Raw genomic sequence first — 17,315 nt, 5'->3', positions numbered from 1 at the left:
AATTTTCTTCACCATATAGCCTCCATAGTAAATAATGTTCCTTGATAAATATTTGTCATGCAAGGAAAGAGTCTAAACAAGATGGATACAGTGGCCAACATACAAATATAGAAAGTTAAGCAAAATGCAAAGTAGGTTACTCTGCCCTGCAGTGAGCCATGCCTGGTCAGACAAACCTGCTGACTTTGAACTTACAAAGTCTAAGACACAGAAAGGACAGGAGGGGTTAAGGAGCAGGTGAAGGGCTAAACTGATTATTAATTTTTTTAAACTTTTATTTAATAAATAAAAATTTCCGGGTCGGCGCTGTAGCTCACTTGGCTAATCCTCCGCCTACGGCGCCGGCACCCTGGGTTCTAGTCCTGGTTGGGGCACCAGATTCTGTCCCGGTTGTTCCTCTTCCACTCCAGCTCTCTGCTGTGGCCTGGGAGTGCAGTGGAGGATGGCCCAGGTCCTTGGGCCCTACACCCATGTGGGAGACCAGGAAGAAGCACCTGGCTCCTGGCTCCGGATCGACGCAGCACGCCGGCCTTAGTGACCACTTGGGGAATGAACCAACGGAAAAAGGAAGGCCTTTCTGTCTCTCTTTCTCTCACTGTATAACACTGCCTGTCAAAAAAAAAATTTTCCAAAGTACAGCTTTTGGATTACAGTGGCTTTTCCCCCCCATAACCTCCCTCCCACCCTCAACCATCCCATCTCCTGTTCCCTCCCCCATCCCATTCACATCAAGATTCATTTTCAATTCTCTTTATATACGGAAGATCAGTTTAGCATATATTAAGTAAAGATTTCAACAGTTTGCACCCACACAGAAACACAAAGTGTAAAGTACTGTTTGAGTACTAGTTATACCGTTAATTCACATAGTACAACACATTAAGGACAGAGATCCTACATGAGGAGTAAGTGCACAGTGACTCCTGTTGTTGATTTAACAATTGACACTCTTATTTATGGTGTCAGTAATCTCCCTAGGCTCTTGTCATGAGTTGCCAAGGCTTTGGAAGCCTTTTGAGTTCCCCAACTCCGGTCTTATTTAGACAAGGTCGTAGTCAAAGTGGAAGTTCCCTCCTCCCTTCAGAGAAAGGTACCTCCTTCTTTGACAGCCCGTTCTTAAAAAAAAGACCTAAATATTATTGTTAATATTTATGGGGACAGGTGCCAATATGTCTTTTTTCAAAAACATTATCTTACTTAATTCCATAGCAATTACATAAAATAGGGACTATTGCTATCTTCATTTTTCATGTAAGGCAAATGAGGCACAATGTCCTTAAAAGACCTATCCAAGGTTATCCAGTAGGCAGGTGGCAGGGCTGAGATTAGAAATGATCAGTGTGCCTTATATTCAACCATACAATGATGCCTCCTTAATGAAAGTATAGCTTAGGAAAGGAAGATTTAAGGCAAGTGTTATGATATACAAAAATAAAAGGTCTGTGGAGGTCAAAATCTATCATCATTAAAGGGTTAGAGTAATACCCAGGAGTATCATCCTGAGAAAGATTAAGTTTTAGAACAACCTTTCTGATCCCCATCAAACCTTAAATGTTATTTCTTTTAGAAAGACAAGTTTTTAGCCGGCGCCGTGGCTCAATAGGCTAATCCTCCACCTTGCGGTGCCGGCACACCGGGTTCTAGTCCCGGTCGGGGCGCCGGATTCTGTCCCGGTTGCCCCTCTTCCAGGCCAGCTCTCTGCTGTGGCCAGGGAGTGCAGTGGAGGATGGCCCAGGTGCTTGGGCCCTGCACCCCATGGGAGACCAGGAAAAAGCACCTGGATCCTGGCTCCTGCCATCGGATCAGCGCGGTGCGCCGGCTGCAGCGGCGGCCATTAGAGGGTGAACCAACGGCAAAAGGAAGACCTTTCTCTCTGTCTCTCTCTCTCACTGTCCACTCTGCCTGTCAAAAAAAAAAAAAATAAAATAAAAAAAAAAAAAAAAAAAGAAAGACAAGTTTTTCTGAATATGGTCTTACGTTGACAGTTTCATCTCCAGTATCTGTCATAACTGTCCGACTTATCCCTGCTGCCCCATGCACATCTGAATCCTTAGTGCCGTTGTAATTAAACAAACCGACATGCAAGCCTTTAGGACAAATAATCGCAGTCTTAGGAAAGCATGGTTCACTGCACTTGGTAACGCCTCATGCCACGTCTCCATGCTTCCTGAGAACCACTTGATGCCCTTCCCCAACTGGCCATGCCCACCACTGCGGTTAATGACTCACAAATTCCCATCTCCCTTCTCAGTGTTGATAACCCTGACATCCTTTCTCTATCTCTGACGTCCTAACATTCAGATGTTTGCCATGCTAGCATACGTCGAAGACATCATGTGCAAAGTAAACGACCGTAAACCTACATATTTCTTCTTAATCACGTGATTTAGAAGAGTGTTTTCATGAGGGCTGTAGGTGGCACTGGAAAAGGCATTTTCTGATAAAGCACTGAGACCAACATCACACATAGAGTGGGTCCTTGAGTCAACAACATCTATCAATGCATACATCGCACCTAAAACTTTCTAAAATAATCAAGTTCAGAGTCTACTGCAGTAGGACACATGATCACAATTTCTTTGCCCAATGTGAAAAAAACAGTAAATGAAGTTCATGTATATAAAATCTTTGTTTACAATAAGGAAGAAATTAGTTAATGATAAAGTTTTATTTTTATTCTTGCTTTTATTAATGTTGGAATGGTGTGCCAATTAAGTACTGTGTCCACATTTTGTCTGCTTTCCACTTTTTTTGAATTCCATGGCTACCCAATGCAATGCAAAGCATAAGGACCACCTCAAAATGTTCTGTTTAGCACCTCATCAATCCTAGTAAACACATGAATTTTTCAAGTTCAGTGGGTTGTGTTTGTCAATACATTTATCTTCTTGATTTGAGGGACTGCATTTGGAGATTATTATTTTCTTTCATCTTTACTGAATTAATCTAAAGAACTGCATGAATTGATGTTCTAGTGATGACACATCAAGAAAAAAGGATGATGCAAGAGAACAAGCACTCTAAAGCTTTCATTTCAGTTAAATGATGATCTTAGTAATAGAGTAGCTCATATCTTTTCATTGTTAAAATCTTAATTGTGAAGAAATCTATGTCTTCAATATATCTCATATGCTCATGAAACTATGAATAATCCTTAATCTTTTTCCATTTTATGATGAAGTTCAATTATAGAATTATTCAGGCAGTATCCATTATTTCCTTGGAAAAATACTTCAGGAACACTAAGCATTTCCTGAGAAAAATTATACTTAGTACATCAAAATGTTGCCTACAAGCAATGTATCTTATTACTTAAACCAACAGCTAATGAGCACTCTCCTAATTAGGCCCTCAGCTAGGTATATTCCAAAGACATCTTATACCTCTTGTTCCACATGCTCTTCTAGAACTTTCACATTGCTCAACTGAAAGACAGTCCAATTCCTCTCTTTTTGATTCTGGGTGAATCTGTGAACTGCTTTTAACCAATATAACATAGTAGAAGCATCAGTGAGTGTCTGTTTGAGGCTAGGTCACTAGAGGTAATGTGGCTGGGATTTAGGCAGAAACACTTGGGCTTGGACTCCTGAGTCCAGATTCCTCCAAGGTCACTATGCAGTGAGGAAGTCCAAAATAACCTACACAGAGAGACCACACCCCTGAGACTACCTGAGCAAAGGACAGAAGTATCCAACCAGCCTCCAGCCGTTCCAGCTCCAACCGCTGCCTACAACCACAGGAGAGCCTGAGGTCACAACTGCACTGTGGGGCCTTTCTTGAATCATTGACCCACGAAAACTCTAAGTTATAATTAAATAACTGTAGGGCTAACATTTTAACTAACCGTTACTGCTAAGTTCTAGGGCGATTTATTATTCAATGATAGTAACAAGAATAAACTTGTTTTAAAGGTTTAGATTCTCTAGCAATCTCAAAATCTCTGCACAAGGGTAGTCAGGCATTGGTATTTATAAAAGTTTCCCAATTCCAGAAACCCCAATTTGATAATATAGTTTGATGAATACTTTTATATTAGGGGAACTTATACTCAATCACATTTGACATGGCATCATACCACCCAATAACAACTGAACAGATGACTCTGTTGCCCTAGAAACACGTTAATCAGACTTTGGTGAGGTATACTGAGTTAAAAATGACGAATGATGAGATTAAATTCATTTGTACACACAGTTGAAGTATAAAAAGTGTTGAATTTCTGTAAAGATTCTTATTCACTGATCTACAAACATAAAAAATTGTATGATCTGTATTCTTCATCTGGATATTTGTAATAATTTACAATCATAGGAGTATTGTACAAGTAGCAATTAAAATTTGTTCCTCATGAAAAGTTTTAGTTCTCATAATGAACATTTAAACAAAATAGACCAACACATGAATACTCATTTAAAACAGGAAAGAAGAAAAGCTTATTTCCAAGTGGCAAATTATCTGTCTTCTCAATGCAAAACAGTTTATAATTTAAGTATTTTATTAAATTAAATGTGCTTAAGCCCTTTAACTCTGGTGTGATGGACTCAGCTATAAATGAGTCCTTCAGCACTCCACACCTGGTTGACACTAATTACCTGAGACATTACCCCCACCCCAACTCTCAGTGCTTCAGGAGTGCCTTCCTAGTTTCGGGGGTGTAAGGCCCAGTTGGTGGCCTGACACAGGGGAGTGTTTAACAGCTGTTGGTTCATCCAAACTGAAGTAGGCCCCTGCGATTATGACACCCAGGCCAGCAGAGACAGTGAGACAGTCAGTTGCACAAAGGTCCTTTTCACGACCGAGTATTTCCATGAAGCTCATTTAGTAATTTACTTCAAGTCAGATATATTTTCATTCATTTTCAAAAGCATTCACATTCTCAAAATAGAAACAAGTCAATTGTGAAATCCTAGTCACTTAATGTCTATGGGGGAAAGATTACAAAAAAAGTTCAATTTTTCCCAGGAATTTACTACAAAAGCATGGTCAAGAAAAATTCAGACTAAGAGGATTTCCAAATAAAATCAGTATAACCAAATCATGATTAAACTAAATCACAAACTTAATTTTCACAAATGGGTTTTTAGAACCTCCAGTTAATATATTGTTTTCAAAAGGAGGATGGGTTGGACACTTTTTTAAAATGTCTAATTTGTATTAGCTGTGATTATTTGCATACATGTTTCAAATCCTTGAAAGCAATTTGTTTTTACACAGATTAATACTGTCATCTGAAGACTTATTCTTGCTCTTAAATTACTTGGCAAAGAGGTTGCTTGATAGGTAGCCTAATGTTTATGCTATGCTGAGCCAGTGACATTCAAATGTCTCAATTAGGAAAGCCTGAATTAATGAGACTTCATTATTCTACCAGTATTTTAAATAGAGTATGCTGTCAAGTGTAAGTATTTCCAAAGACTGATCTTCACTCACACAAAGGGTATTGTTAACGCAGAAAGCACTTATCTAAGATTTTATTTATCCATAGGCATGTTAACACAAAAATAATGGGAATTTTAGCTTCATTTGCTTCAAATATTAAGTCTTAAAAGTGTTTTCTCCACGTTATGATTGAAGATAAATATATATATTTCTTCTACTCTAGGACAATTCTAATATCAGTTCTTGGAGCAATACTTAAATTTACTACTTTTACATTTCATTACACACTAAATTATCAAAATAAACATTAAGGATTATGAATGCTTAGCTTTTAAATGACTGCTTCTGCACATATTGTTTCTTTATAAATTGCTGTTTTCATTTTAAAGGTAATCACTCATAGAATCATACAGTAACAGATGTGATGATGTGGAGAGTACAAATTTACTTACACTATACAATTCAATGTTGTAAATGTGTTTCCCTGTAATTAATCTGATCTTGCTCAGGAATCCTCCTCAATAGCCAGCTCTTTATGAGCTCCCAGGAACTCCTACATATCTCTTTCACTCCTCAGAGTATCAGGCCACTCTTTCCACTTCCCTTGCCATCTCCATGTTGCCAGTGGACAACCTAGTCCAGTAGGTCTCCCATTCCTGCCTCCACCTGTAAGACCAATCCAGGGTTCAGAGGAAATCAAGCATAAATTTCCCTTGTTTATTAAATTCCTCATTAGCCTATTTAATACTTCTACTCCAAGAGTCAACCAATATGGAGCAAGGATACCTGTGACAGTCATGAACTGCCCGCCTGCTCTAACTTTGCCTTTCTCTCCCACCCTCACTGCACCCAGATGAAAGAGGTAGGCTAAGGGTTGGCGCTGTGGCATAGCAGGTACAGCTGTCACCTGCAGCGCCAGCATATGGGTGCCGGTTCTAGTCCCAGCTGCTCCTCTTCCAATCCAGCTCTCTGCTATGGCCTGGGAAAGCAGTGGGAGATGGCCCAAGTCTTTGGGCCCCTGTACCTGTGTGGGAGACCTGGAAGAAGCTCCTGGCTCCTGGTTTCAGATTGGTGCAGCTCCGGCCATTGCAGCCATTTGGGGAGTGAACCATCGGATGGAAGACTTCTCTCTCTTTCTCTCTGCCTCTCCTCCTCTCTCTGTGTAACTCTTGACTTTCAAATAAATAAATAAATCTTTAAAAAAAAAAAAAGGTAGGCTTTTTATCTTCTCCTTCACTATAGATCTGTTACAAACACATCATGCACTTTAATTGTGCTGGCACTTTGCACTGCCTTTGCATCAGATGTCATAATGGCAGATGAAGTACAAGAAACACTGGGTTACTGACACCTGAGCTTCAATCGGAAGGAATGGGCAAAGCTACTGGCAAATATGTGGGCAGCAAGGCCCACTCTGTATGACCACCAGTGATTTCAGTTCAGACTGAACTTCCCATTTACAGGAGGCACATCAGCATGCTAACACCAAAAATATCTCCAATACATCACTCCAGTTATTGACTCCCAGGTCCCATAAGATCATGCTCAACTCAGCTGAAAGAAATGAGAGCCCACAAATGAATACAGACTCTTCTGTCACAAGGCAGCCTGACACATACATGAAGGGAGCTACATTGTGTAACTGTCAGTACATTTCACGTCCCTGTAGATACACACTCAGTTACGAGAAAACCACTCTTCAAAAAATGTTCTCAGGTTTGTATGTTAGTTATTAGTTATCTTAGTCCAGATCAGGAGCCATCTTCACAACAACAGTGAACATGGCCGGAACTGCACAGTGAGAGAGAGTAAACCCAAACTCAATGCCATGCAATGCAGGTTTAGGTTTGATAACTTCCTTTTCTCAGAGGGTAAACCCAAAAGTGCAGAGCTCAGGCTAGGTCCAATCTGAGATATACGTGAGCAGCCTGAAGGACACTTCAGGGAACAGGGACAGAGGTCACCGTGCATCATGTACCAGTCAGAATGTTCCTTGGCTGGATACCGCAACCTCCTTTTCTCATGCAGCTGCAGGCTCTATCTGTCCTTGAAGGCACATATTTTGGCCACCTTTTTAATATGGACTATTCCTTCAGATTATGTGAAACATGAGTATTATCTCCTTTAAGGAAAATATATTTCCTTGAACTAACCTTGTTCTCCTAGCACTAACCCCTGGGAAAAGCAGCGTGCTGTGATTGTGCGAATCTAAAAGCCCTTGTAAACCTGATAACATTTGACTATTGCTCTGACGGTAGTCTCTGCCCTTCTTTTTTATTTTTTTATTTTTTATTTTTGACAGGCAGGGTTAGACAGTGAGAGAGACAGAGAGAAAGGTCTTCCTTTGCCGTTGGTTCACTCCCCAAATGGCTGCTACGGCTGGCGCACTGTGCTGATCCGAAGCCAGGAGCCAGGTGCTTCTCCTGGTCTCCCATGCGGGTGCAGGGCCAAAGCACCTGGGCCATCCTCCACTGCCTTCCTGGGCCACAGCAGAGCTGGCCTGGAAGAGGAGCAACCGGGACAGAATCCGGCACTCCAACCAGGACTAGAAGCCGGGGTACCGGCGCCGCAGGCGGAGGATTAGCCTAGTGAGCCGCGGCGCCGGCCTCTGCCCATCTGTCAACTCCCAGATCCAAACCTCGCTGGAAAACAGCACACAAAAGTTTTCCCAACAACTTAAAACAGTAATATTAATATCTAAGTTGTGAAAAAATAACCAGAAATTAAAATACTGGTCAAAAGTATATGTGATTTCAGAAAGACTGCTTTCAGGATGATGGTAAAGGCATTCATTGATTTCAAACTTAAAATATGTTTTAAAAATATCTAAGCAACCATTGTAAGAAAAATGCAGAATATAAAACTCCCAAGTGTCTAGAAAATTAAAATGGGATTTTAAAAAAAGACAAAACTCATCCCATGCAAAATCGCAAAAAAGGGAGGAAGAGGAGGAGGAGGATACGTTGATGACAGGGAGGAATGGAAAATGAAGAAAGAAGAAAGAAACTAAGGTATATAATAAGGTGGCAGAGGACAAATGCTAGCATATTAATTATCTCTACAAGAATAAAGGGACAAAATTCTCCAAATTAAATTCAAAATAAGAAATAAACTCATAATGAAGTTATATGCCCATTACAAAAAATGTAATGTGTATGAATGAAATTAACATTTTGAGTTTTAGTTATTGATTATAGCCCTTATCTCTAATGTTGAGGAACAGTTTTTTTCTTCTTCTTACTCTTTGTGGAATTCTTTACTTAGTGGAGGGTTAAGCTTACAATTATAAGATAAACTGAAAGTATGTCATTGTAAAAAATAACAGATATAAGAAAACGCTAAAAAACTCCAAACTAATTATATTAATATCAAACACAACAGGTGTAAGGCAAAAATTAAAAATTAGAGCTAAAAAGTTCTGTAACAGTACAGTTTTAATATATCACAAAGGAATACACAAATGGACACTGTCTGCAATGTAAAAAACAACACAGAGATTCTTCAGAAATTTCAGTGATAATTAAGGGGTAAAATTAATAAATTATAACACACTTTGGAAAAAGCATGAAATGGAAACATTTCTTTAAAAATACCACTTAAGCAAAACTGACTCAAGAAGAAGTGGAAAACCCAAATGGTTTGTGCAAGACTGATTTTTAAGGTGAATCCTGTGAGGAAAACACAAGGAAAAATTACTCAATTCTTTCTAAAGGCTGATTAAACAAAACTATCAACACACTGAATTCAGCAGTGGATTAATGGCTAAACATTATGAATTATTCAGACCTACCTACAAATCATACCTTGTTTAATTAGGAAACCAACTAATGTAATTCATTAGATTTATATATTCATATGTATAACTTTTATTCAGTCATAGGTACATAAGTGTAAAGCCACATAATTTCAATAAATACAGAAAAATACTTAAAGTACAATATCATTCACAATAAAAATTGTCGACACTTCAATAATATGGAAATTTCATATTTTATAGTTCATCTATAAAAATCTATAGTTACTGATGAAATCTGAAAGTATTCTCTATTAGAAATAAAGGCAAAAATACATATATTTTTATTTAAATTACTGGAGGTTCTACCCAGAGGAATAAGACAGGAAGAAGAAGTATAACATCCAAGGAACAGAAAAAATGAAATAAAATAGTTGAAGATGATATGATTTCATATATATATTAAGGCTAAATTATTAGCAATAGTAGTCAATTTAGAATGATGAGTAAAAATAAAGTTAACTGCACTTCTGTTTATTAGCATTTCTTTATATTAGCAATACTCAATTAGTACTTATTCATAGAAAGATATCACCTAAAATAACAGAGGTTTAAAAGACACTTAAAAGTGTATCAAACAAAAGAAAGCCATTTCTGAAGAAAATTATTAAAATTATGTAAATACTTTAAAGAAGACAAATATATGGAAAGGCAGATAATGCACTCAAATGAGAAAACTCAGCATTTGTACAGAGGAGCAAATGGCAAAGATAGATATCATTCCTAAAGAAAAATAAGGTGGTATGCCAGTTCCAACAGGCTATTAAGTCTTTCTATAAGTTTATAGATATTAAGGCAATGTGGTATTGAGGTAGAAGCAAACAAATAAACCCATGGAATGGAATAGCCAGCTCAGAAACAAAATTGCACATATAAGGACACTTGATTTTTAGCACAATGAGTATTGAAAACAAGTGAAGAAACTATTCACTAAATGACACTGGAACAATTACTTATCTATAACAGAAAAAAGATGCCAAAAACTGCATGAAAAAAGCTGCAGATAGATTAAAGATTAAAAGTTATTATAGCACTTATAGAAAATATATTTAGCTCTGCATGACCCTGAGGTAGGCAAACACTTCTTAAAAAGAATACTAAATGCAATAGAAACATCTGATTACTTTAAAATTGACATTTATTAAGAGTCACCGAAAAAATGAAATCTCAAACTGTATACTATGAGACTATATTCAGAAAACTGAAAAAAGAATTAACTCTACCACGTAAGTCACTGTTACTAATAATTTTTTAATTAATGATTCTATTCCAAAGGACCATTGGGTAGGAATAGGAACTTCATAGAAGAGGAAGCAGAATTGGCCAATAAATATGAAAAGATGCTCAATGTGATTAGTTATCATATATGCAAATTAAATCCCCAATAAGATGGCATTTCACAACCACCAGAATGTCAACATTTTTAAAAGTCAGTCTCAAGTGTTGATAAGGATGTGACTCAATGGAATGTTTATCTGCTGCTGATCAAAGTGTAAACTGATCCCACAACTTACAGAAATTGGCTCTCATTCATTCATTCAATATATATTTATGCATATCATATATGACTACTTACTATGTATTGTGGGGCTACAGGATGAGTACAACAGATAAAAATTATTACTTTAAGTTGAACATGTATATACATCTCTGACACACTAAATTCTACTTCTTGAGATAAGATGTTGTACAGAGTCTAAGCATATAACCTCCAGAAATCTCTGGGTGTGTGTATTACACATATATAAATGTTCAAACAGAACTATTTCTAATATAGTTATAAAACAAAGGTAATAAAATGTATAACACTAATAAAATGTATAAATTGGAGGAAAGTATACAAAAGGATATAAAATAGCACAGAAAATAATGAATTACAGGTACATATCCAAAAGTATGAGTCTCAAAAATTAATGTTATTGGATAAGAAAAAATGAAACATATTTAGAGATCTGTACATATTTAGCAATAAACTATAAAGAAAACCAAATTAATAATTAACATGAAATGCCAAAGAAGATTTCTCCTGGGCATCAAAAATAAAATTTCTTTCAGTAAGGTGTTAGCCACATGGGTGTTTATTTTTTTCAAAACTGTATCTGTCCCTTATATGTTTTGGAAAGTATTTAATATTTTCCATTAAAATACTCTATTTTAACATATTAATTAGGCTAATTTTCTTTGCTTGGTTAGCAGTTGAGATCAGGATAATAAAGTAGTAAAATCAAGAACTCAGCAAATGTCGTTGCTCATAAATCATACAAAACCCAATATAGCTTGTATGTTTCACTGAGCAAAAATGTAAAAAGGAATTTAAAATCATCAGAAAACTGAATAGTCTATAACAATATGTGATTACCAATAATAAAATCTACTGTTCTGAGAGAAAAAGACATTGCTTAATGGTTCAATTGAGTTAGTTCTCAAAAAATATATCAGATGTGTAAATTCTTCCAGGGATGTGCCTACCATGATAGAATCAGTCTATAATTTGTCCCCATAAAAAAAATTCAGAACTCCTAAAAATGTTAGAAAATTATTGGTAAGAATTCATATAACAGAAAGCTATTCATATAGATTGAGTTAGTGTGGTATATAAGGCTAGAAATCATATTTATTGAACATTATTCAAACATAATTTCAATCTAAGATTAGCAGATGAGGCTAAAGTTAATGCTTTGCAGAACAGAAATACTGAAATGGAAATTATTTTTTAGAGGTCAATAATTATTTTGACCCTTTAAGTCACATTCTAATAAATATTGCTCCCTAAATTGTAAGCTGGGAAGGGGGGGAATGGAATGTATCCATTAGCCTTGATGTCTACAACAGTAACTGCAAAATAAAGGAGCTATTTTTACAGAAAATTCTTAATATGATTTTTATAATTTAATTCATTAATAATGTTGATAACTAGTAAGTATATTTGTGATCAATACATATTTTAAAAGCTAATTCCAAATCTGTATCACTATTGGTAGGCATATACACATACACAATTTTCATAATACATAAAAATAAGTGAGCTTAATAATGAATTAATATCAATAGTGTATCTATAGATTATGCAACTTTAATTAAATTCATATAATGCATATTCAGCCTCACTCATCAGATTAGGAACTATGTAGGAGTAGTTTTTCTTTTTTTTTTTTTTTTAATTTAATAGGTGTTTATATTTCAGAGCAAAACATAGCAAATGCAATACAGATCTATATGGTAATTGTTAATATTATTAACACTCTTTTCAGTGGAACCAATTTTATAGAATAAGCAGTCCAAACATAATAAAAACATTCTTCAAAGTTGAAGTTGCATTTTAGTGGAGTTGGAATGAGTTTTAGGTTCCTTCTTTCTGGTGAGCTTTTGATCTTCTCTAATGATATATTTTTTTTTAATCTTTTATTTAATGAATATAAATTTCCAAAGTACGACTCATGTGTTACAATGGCTTCCCCCCCCATACCGTCCCTCCCACCCACAACCCTCCCCTTTCCCACTCCCTCTCCCCTTCCATTCACATCAAGATTCATTTTCGATTATCTTAATATACAGAAGATCAGCTTAGTATACCTTAAGCAAGTATTTCAACAGTTTGCTCCCACACAGAAACATAAAGTGAAAAATAATAGATGATTTTTTTTAAATGATGATGAAATCAGATCAGACCTATTGTCATGTTTAATCCCAGTGAGAGTCAAGTTGGGAATTGATCATTTCTTTCTTTTTTTTTTTTTTTTACAGAAGATCAGTTTAGTGTACATTAAGTAAAGATTTCAACAGTTTGCACCCCATAGAAACACAAAGTGAAATATACTGTTTGAGTACTCGTTATAGCATTAAGCCTCAGTGTACAGCACGTTAAGGACAGAGATCCTACATGAGGAGTAAGTGCACAGTGACTCCTGTTGTTGACTTTACAAATTGACACTCCTGTTTATGGCATCAGTAATCTCCCTATGCACCAGTTATGAGTTTCCAAGGCTATGGAAGCCCCTTGAGTTCTCCGACTCTTATCTTGTTTAGACACGGTCATAGTCAAAGTGGAGGTTCTCTCCTCCCTTCAGAGAAAGGCACCTCCCTCTTTGAAGACCTGTTCTTTCCACTGGGATCTCACTCACAGAGATCTTTTTGCCAGAGTGTCTTGGCTTTCCATGCCTGAAATACTCTCATGGGCTTTTCAAAACCTTAGTTTTAAAAAGAACTAAAAAAAAAGAGGCTTCTGTGATTAAAGGTTCAGTGTACACTGCTCAATCAAATAATCCAATTTTTAAATACAAAAAGCATTCAGAAATGTCAAGTGAAATTATTCCAGGCTATAGTGTTGCAGATTTTCAGTGAAAAGATTACTTACAAATGAAATACCACTTTAACTATATTGCTTCATGACATATTTTGAATAATGAATACTATGCTACATTCAGTTGCCTAAAATTATTTTCTACAAATATCCATACATGAATACGCATATATGTGCATATATATCCCTGTATGAGCACATTACCACTTTCCTTTTTTTGGACATACACACATAAGAAGTTCATTTTTAGATACTTTTTTTCTGAATGCTATAAATTAAAGTGTTGGTTTTTTCACAATATATTTTTGGCATGTAGTCCTAATGTTCTCTATTTTTCTAGCTCTGATAGGTTAACACTGCTCTGCAGTGTGACCATGACAAGAAATGGTACAAAACTGACAACTAGAAATGACACAGAAATTTAACAGGAAATTACTATGCAAATTGTTTGAGAAAGGCTGAAAAAGAAATATGTGATAGCAATGACTATGTTTCAATTGATGTGATGTTTCAAAGAACCCAAATTCTTCTAAATCTAGGTACCCCATATATGTATAAATATCTAAAAAAAGTTAGAGTTTCAACATGATTTGACTTGCAAACTCATAAACCTCGAAGTCTTAAGTCCACGGTATTAAGGGGGGTAAACTCTTGATCCAATTATGGTGTTTGGAGGCAGGTCTAGTGGGAGGTTCTTATGGGTCATGCACCTGGAAGGCAGCTCTTGGTTATATGAGCCTTGTCAGGCCCAGCTGTTATCTCTGCTTCCTGGCTTACCATGCGATCCTTTCTCTGTATGCACTCCACCACTGTCGCTCCCATCAGATGTGAAACCAATAGAGCCACCCAATCATGGATTTTATGAGCTGAGTAAATCTTCTCTCTTTATAAAGTTGATTTTCTGAGGTATTTCACTGAATTGATGGAAAGCTAATATAAAACTAAAAGTAAGATAACCTAGACAATAGTGCACCACTTTAAAGGAAAAGACATCCATGGTGTTCTTAGAATGAAATCTGGGCTTTCCTTACAATGGTAGTTGTTACTTTTGGACTCCTGTGGATAAGACTTTCGTTTCAAATGCTCTCTCCTCAGCAACCTTCTCAACTTCTGAAATTCCAGTTTAAAAAAATAAGAGTGGCAGTCTGTGCCTTTCCTTTCGGTAACCCTTCAATAACACCTCTTGTCTATTCCTTGCCCTAACAAGCCAGTTACTCTTATTTGAAGTCTCAGAGGCAGCAACTGCTGCTTATGGCTTGTATCTGTTTTGTGTTTCCTTCTATTCTCTCCTGCTCTACTTTAGACACTGTTTTTTTTTTATAATTAATTAATTTGAAAGGCAGAGTTACAGAAAGAGAGCGAAAGAGATTGGTTGGAGCTGGTGCTGTGACATAGCAGGTAAAGCTGCCACCTGCAGTGCCAGCATCCCATATGGGCATCGGTTCAAATCCCGGCTGCTCCACTTCTATCCAGCTCTCTGCCATGGCCTGGGAAAGCAGTACAGGATGGCCCAAGTTTGGGGCCCTGCACCTGCTTGGGAGACCCAGAAGAAGCTCCTGGCTTTGTATCGGCACAGCTCCAGCCGTTGCAGCCAATTGAGGAGTGAACCAATGGATGGAAGACCTCTCTTTCTCTCTGAGTCTCCTTCTCTCTCTGTGTAACTGACTTTCAAATAAATAAAATAAAGGAAGGAAGGAAGGAAGGGAAGGAGGGAGGGAGGGAGAGAGGCGGAGGAAGAGAGAGAGAGAGAGAAAGGAGTCTCATATGGGTCTCCCATAAGAGTGCAGGGGCCCTAAAGCTTGGATCACCCACCTCTGCTTTCCCAGGCCATTAGCAGGTAGCTGGATCAGAGGTGGAGCAACAGAGACACAAGACATCACCCAGCATCACAGGTGGCAATTTGACCTGCTATGTCACAACAGTGCCCCTCCAGACAATGTTTTAGTAATATAGTCATTCAAGCCTGGGATCTCATTTCAAACTTTACCACATACTATCTTGGTGATTCAGGGAAGTTATTCTCCGGACTTATTCTGGTTTTTAGGATATGGGGTGGGGGATAGTACCTGTGTTGTGGCATTTCGATGAAGAGGAAGAAGCTGAGGAAGTAGACAGTATCAGTAATAATACTGCCTTTGTTCTTTATAAATATCTTCATAGACATCATCTCATGTAATATGCACAGCAATTTGTAGAGCAGATATCATTTTCCTTATTTTAAGCATTAGGAAATTAAGCCATTGAGATGCTGACTAGGCAGCCCAACTGGACATTGTCTGGACGTCAAGCCAGTTAATGAAGAATGGAGATCAGAACCTACATCATTTTACTCAAGGTATGTCACAATGTGTGACTCAAACGAGAAATCCTATCTTGAAATATTAACTCTGTGGTACAAGTAGAGTTTAATATGTGTGTTTCATGGAAACACCCGTACTATGTACTACAGCGATCCTGTCAATTGAGATGAACAAACAACCAACATCAAAAATACATCACAGTTGCCTTGAAAGATGGTTCAAGTAGTATAGAAGCAGGTATTTTATCAAATACTCCCATATTTTCTATGAATTTACTGTTCTTATAAATTCAAAATTATTGAAATAAACACTCTAACTTGAATATCCTACCCAAAGTACCCATCATTTTTCTCTCCAAAAAAGTAATTTCAAGTCAATATAAATTTAATTTCTTAACCACAGAATTTTGAAGAGCAGTTAATGTTAGCTAAGCACTATTAGGATCTTACAGCATAAACTATATTAACAAACACTGGGGGAAAGTCCTGTACAATTGAGAAAATAACAACTGAAAAGTATATGACTGTTACAGTTATAAATGACTACTTCTGGCTTTTAAAGGATTAACCATCATAAATAGCAATGATGCTCATCACTCAAAAATATTTATAATCTGGCTGGCGCCATGGCTCGCTTGGCTAATCCTCCACCTGCGGTGCCAGCACCCTGGGTTCTAGTCACGGTTGGGGCACCGCAGGTGGAGGATTAGCCAAGCGAGCCATGGCGCCAGCCAGATTATAAATATTTTTGAGTGATGAGCATCATTGTATTTATGATGGTTAATCCTTTAAAAGCCAGAAGTAGTCATTTATAACTGTAACAGTCATATACTTTTCAGTTGTTATTTTCTCAATTGTACAGGACTTTCCCCCAGTGTTTTGTTATAATATAGTTTATGCTGTAAGATCCTAATAGTGCTTAGCTAACATAACTGCTCTTCAAAATTCTGTGGTTAAGAAATTAAATTTATATTGACTTGAAATTTACTTTTTTGAGAGAAAAATGATGGGTACTTTGGGTAGGATTCAAGTTAGAGTGTTTATTTCAATAATTTTGAATTTATAAGAACAGTAAATTCATAGAAAATATGGGAGTATTTGATAAAATACCTGCTTCTATACTACTTGAACCATCTTTCAAGGCCAACTGTGATGTTATTTTTGATGTTGGTTGTTTGTTTGAGTCACACATTGTGACATACCTTGAGTAAAATGATGTAGGTTCTGATCTCCTTCTTATTATCCTAATGCTTAAAATAAGGAAATGATAAAACCTTCCTCAGCTTCTCACCCATCCTAAAAACCAGAATAAGTCCGGAGAATAACTTCCCTGAATCACCAAGATAGTATGTGGTAAAAGTTTGAAATGAGATCCCAGGCTTGAATGACTATATTACTAAAACATTGTCTGGAGGGGCACTGTTGTGACATAGCAGGTCAAATTGCCACCTGTGATGCCTTTAGGGCCCCCCTGCCCACCTCTTATGGGAGACCCCATATGAGACTCCTTTCTCTCTCTCTCTCTCTCCTCCGCCTCTCTCCCT

At 37.0% G+C, this 17,315-nt stretch overlaps 1 protein-coding gene across 8 annotated transcripts in view; it reads right to left on the bottom strand.

The window, feature by feature from the left end:
• ZNF385B (zinc finger protein 385B) overlaps positions 1-17,315 on the bottom strand; it is a 473,021-nt gene that overhangs the window by 305,582 nt on the left and 150,124 nt on the right. The window lies entirely within an intron of this gene.

Source organism: Oryctolagus cuniculus, chromosome 3 (assembly GCF_964237555.1).
Source record: "Oryctolagus cuniculus chromosome 3, mOryCun1.1, whole genome shotgun sequence".
NCBI classification, from domain to species: domain Eukaryota; kingdom Metazoa; phylum Chordata; class Mammalia; order Lagomorpha; family Leporidae; genus Oryctolagus; species Oryctolagus cuniculus.
This window is presented reverse-complemented; position numbering and strand designations above follow the sequence as displayed.